We start from the raw sequence: 5,276 nt of genomic DNA, 5'->3' as shown, positions 1-5,276 counted from the left end.
GGTATTACAAACTTTGGCTTTTATCATAGTTCTCCCTGAGATAAAAACCTTGATGCCTTTCCAAAAAAAAAAAAAAAAAAAAAACAGAGCCAGAAGTCAGAGAAGGGAAAGCGTATGTGTGTGTGTGTGTGTGTGTGTGTGTTCTCAGCGCAGCTTTTGAGAAAACCCAGGAATATCTTCAGGTCTCCACTTACAGTTTTCTGCCTCAGGTGACACACAGATCTCATCTGCTTCTTTATTTCCCTGTCCAATGTTTTCTAGGTAGCTGGCTAACAGGAAACTTCAATAAATCAAATTCAAAGTCACAAACCTGTGGGGTACCTCTGGGAGAATGAGAAAAAGTGCACCCTATGAGCAGACCCAGACCCTCCCAGAGCACATGGCTTTGCAAACAGAGCAGGCCAAAGTCTAGCCCTGCTCCTTTGGGGGCCATTTGTATCATGCTTCGGTTGTAGACGTAGGCAGAGCAACACACTCACCAACTTGAAATTGGGGCTAAGAGAGGGAGAAGGTATGACTTTTCTTTCAGCTTGGGATGCTACCAGCTCGGGATGGCCCCTTCAAAGAATTCCAAAGCGTGGAAAACTGTTCTTCAGTTACCACCACAGCTGTGGTCTTCAGTTTCCTAGCTCAGTGGTCAGACTCCACCTGGCTTTCTCTTTGCCTTCTACCCATCGCTTGCAAACAGTCTTACAGTGGAGCTCTGGTATGCAAAAGATGCTCCATAAATATTTGGAGTTGGCTGAATGGCCTGGCTACCGAGCACCCTCCGAGGATATAAGCATTTCCTTTGGCAAGCTTTCTTCCCACTGCTGGCTTCATTGACCCCTTTGTTTCAGAGGATTGCATGCAGGGGATGGCTCTCTGAGATACATCCCAGGTTTCATGAAAATCCACAAATAACAACAGATGAGGTCTTAACATAATCAGCATAATTCATATCATTCACACTCCCAAAGAACAGAAAAAGAATTCTACTAAAATAACAGACCAAGAGAAATTTGAGTTTGTTTCACCCTGGCAAGACTTAAGATCAGTTTAGAAGAGAAATAAATGTCTCTAAGGCAAGAAGTGCTAGTGACCTCTCACTGGTCCTGGAGGTAATTCAGTCATGCTCCACAAGAACCCTTCCTCCACCACAACTCCTAGCAGTTGCCTCAAGAGCTTTCAGCACAACTATAGTAGGTATTTTTGGTGGTTTCCCCTGAAAAACATTAAGCTCAGATATGATGGGACAAACGGCAAAGACGTTTATTGGCTACAGAGAATCTTTTCCTTTTCTGCCTAGAGCAACTCCTCTAAATATTAAGTTGTTGATAGAAATCACTGCAACAAATGTAGTTTTTAAAACAAGACCAACTCTGCAAACACAGGCTCAGACCTTGGTACTATGCCATATTAACCCCTGAGCCCACTGCTTATTATAGCTTTAAATTTTAAGCCATACTGAAATCTGGCTAATCACCTCAAGGTTATACAAAATTATGAACATTGTTATGAATAAAGAAGCAACAAATCTACTCTTCTCTTGGAAACCAAGCATTATTTTCACAGCATGTTTAAGGATTTAAGCATCAAACAGATTGATTTACTTTTTAAGATAAAAGTGGTTATTCCAATAACCATCTCTTGATACACTGTCTAGTCTCCCCCAAATTTGCCTTTCCTCTGGTGTTAGCATTGGTGCGTGAAGTTGTTCTCTACAATAAGTCACCTGAGAAATAAAAGTTTCCTATATATCTTTTGAGGTAGAATTCTCCCAGAGAAACACAGTTAGGCTGGGGACTCTATGAAGACTGCTGCCAAGGTGATAGACAAGCACCTCTGGATGTGAGAGACTTCCTCATGGGGCACTGGGGAAAGGCAAGGGCCACAGAGCCTGGGCATGCTTCCAAGAAGAGAGAGGAACTTGCTGAGACATCCAGGATGGAGGGAAAACAAGATGAAACAGGAAGAAGATGCAAGCAGGCCCATTTCTCCAGGAGGAATATCTACCCTCAAGGACTTGTGAACAATAGTGAGAAAGAAGGTAAGCAAGGAAGGAAGGGAGGGAGACAAACAGGAAACAGGAGATGAGTAATTCCACTTTCTCTGTCTCGTGTTATCTTTATACAACCTGCCTTCCAAAAGGTAATGTCTCTCTTTTTCCATCTTCGTGTTCCTAATGGAGTTTTTATATACACTTTTTTGGTGGTTCTTGAGCTAAACCTTACATGATTGGATCTAAGGCCCCACCTACACAGAGTTGGGCAGATCCATTTCAAGATAAGAATTAGAAGAAATCAAGAAACACAGCTAACTAGGAAGTCAAAGAAGAAGAGGAAATGAAAAAAAAAAAAATTTAGCCTTCATTGCACATAAATGGAGGCCAGAAATGCCGCGCTGAATATAGATTTCTTGGGAATTTGTAATATTCTCATTGTTTATTATTTTTGTTAATATCTGTCTATTCCCTATAGGTACTGCTAAGTCACTTCAGTCGTGTCCAACTCTGTGCGACCCCATAGGCGGCAGCCCACCAGGTTTCCCCGTCCCTGGGATTCTCCAGGCAAGAACACTGGAGTGGGTTGCCATTTCCTTCTCCAATGCATGAAAGTGAAAAGTGAAAAGTGAAAGTGAAGTCGCTCAGTCGTATCTGACTCTTAGCGACCCCAGGGACTGCAGCCTACCAGGCTCCTCCATCCATGGGATTTTCCAGGCAAGAGTACTGGAGTGGGGTGCCATTGCCTTCTCTGCCCTATAGGTACAAGCAGTTAACAAATCTTAAAACAAACCAAAGTTGGCAAAAGGGTTATGAGATTTATTCTGGAGGTCAAAAAAGATATATCTTATCTCACTGCTCTTTTGTACAATCAGGAGAGAGAATCCTGAGAGGAAAGCAGATGAAAACAGATTAGAAAGAAAGGTAACCCTTTAAGTTCTCTGGACAAAAATAAACAGAGGAAATGTAAATTCGGCTTGGGGAGAACTGTTTCTAAGGAATTAACCTCCACGATAGTCACTTTCCTCCTGATGTCAAGTCATAGAACTTCCCAATAGATTTTTTTGAGTGCTAAGCATAGGATCACTCAACTAGAGCCAGACATCCTTGAATGTGAAGTCAAGTGGGCCTTAGAAAGCATCACTACAAACAGAGCTAGTAGAGGTGATGGAATTCCAGGTGACCTATTTCAAATCCTAAACGATGATGCTGTGAAAGTGCTGCTCTCAATATGTCAGCAAAATTGGAAAACTCAGCAGTGGCCACAGGACTGGAAAAGGTCAGTTTTCATTCCAATTCCAAAGAAAGGCAATGCCAAAGAATGCTCAGACTACCACACAATTGCACTCATCTCACATTCTAGTAAAGTAATGCTCAAAATTCTCCAAACCAGGCTTCAGCAATACATGAACCCTGAACTTCCAGACATTCAAGCTGGTTTTAGAAAAGGCAGAGGAACCAGAGAGCAAATGGCCAAAATCCACTGGATCACTGAAAAAGCAACAGAGTTCCAGAAAAATATCTATTTCTGCTTTATTGACTATGCCAAAGCCTGTGACTGTGTGGATCACAATAAACTGTGGAAAATTCTGAAGGAGATGGGAATACTGGACTACCTGACTTGCCTCTTGAGAAATCTGTGTGCAGGTCAGGAAGCAACAGTTAGAACTGGACATGGAACAACAGACTGGTTCCAAATACGAAAAGGAATACGTTAAGGCTGTATATCGTCACCCTGCTTATTTAACTTATATGCAGAGTACATCATGAGAAAAGTTGGGCTGGAGGAAGCACAAGCTGGAATCAAGATTGCCGGGAGAAATATCAATAACCTCAGATATGCAGATGACACCACCCTTATGGTAGAAAGTGAAGAAGAACTAAAGAGCCTCTTGATGAAAGTGAAAAATGAAAGTGAAGTCACTCAGTCATGTCGGACTCTTTGCGACGCCATGGACTGTAGCTTACCAGGCTCCTCCGTCCATGGGATTCTCCAGACAAGAGTACTGGAGTGGGTTGCTGTTTTCTTCTCCAAGACATCTTCCCAACCCAGGGATCAAACCTGGGTCTCCCACATTGCAGGCAGATGCTTTACCATCTGAGCCACCAGGGAAGCAAAAGAGGAGGATGAAAAAGTTGGCTTAAAGCTCAACATATGGAAAACTAAGCTCATGGCATCCAGTCCCATCACTTCATGGCAAATAGATGGGGAAACAGTAGAAACAGTGGCTGAGTTTATTTTGGGGGGATCCAAAATCACTGCAGATGGTGATTACAGCCATGAAATTAAAAGATGCTTATTCCTTGAAAGGAAAGTTATGACGAACCTAGACAGCATATTAAAAAGCAGAGACATTATTTTGCCAACAAAGGTCTATCTAGTCAAGGCTATGGTTTTTCCAATGGTCATGTATGGATGTGAGAGTTGGACTATAAAAAAAGCTGAGCACTGAAGAATTGATGCTTTTAAACTGGGGTGTTGGAGAAGACTCTTGAGAATCCCTTGGACTGCAAGGAGATCCAACCAGTCCATCCTAAAGGAGATCAGTCCTGGGTGTTCATTGGAAGGACTAATGTTGAGGCTGAAACTCCAATACTTTGGCCACCTGATGTGAAGAGCTGACTCATTTGAAAAGACAAAGATTGAGGGAAGGAGGGGAAGGGGACGACAGAGGATGAGATGGTTGGATGGCATCACCAACTCAATGGACACGAGTTTGGGTAAACTCTGGGAGTTGGTGATGGACAAGAAGGCCTGGCATGCTGTGGTTCATGGGGTGGCAAAGAGTTAGACACGACTGAGCAACTGAACTGAAGCATATGTTGGATTATACAGAGCTGAGCTATAGTAGTTTTCCATCATACTTCAGGTTCTCAGGATAGCTTGTTAGTTATCACTGAAGTAACGTCAATAACACCCAAGTTCACCAGAAGTGGAATTAATTTCCAGTGAAAATTTTCAGTGAACATTACAAATTTCTAACTGCCACTCTCAACCAGTTGTCTGTCTTTTGTTCTACATCTGTTAACATTAGCTATTAAGCTCCTGCAAGTGTCATCCTTATATGATAATTATAAATGTAAGGATGATAATAACAGTAATAACAATAACATTAACATTTATTGAACATTTAATATGTGCAAGGCAGTACTTTGTGTGCTCTGCATATAGTAACTTATGCCTCACCAAATCCCCTTAAAGGAAAAAAACCACTCTCATTTTACAGATGAGAAAACTGAGGCTTAAAATAACTCAGCTAGTTAGCCAGGAAGCCAGATGTGCTTGTACAGCTCC

This window comes from Ovis aries, chromosome 2 (assembly GCF_016772045.2).
Source record: "Ovis aries strain OAR_USU_Benz2616 breed Rambouillet chromosome 2, ARS-UI_Ramb_v3.0, whole genome shotgun sequence".
Lineage (NCBI taxonomy): Eukaryota > Metazoa > Chordata > Mammalia > Artiodactyla > Bovidae > Ovis > Ovis aries.
This window is presented reverse-complemented; position numbering follows the sequence as displayed.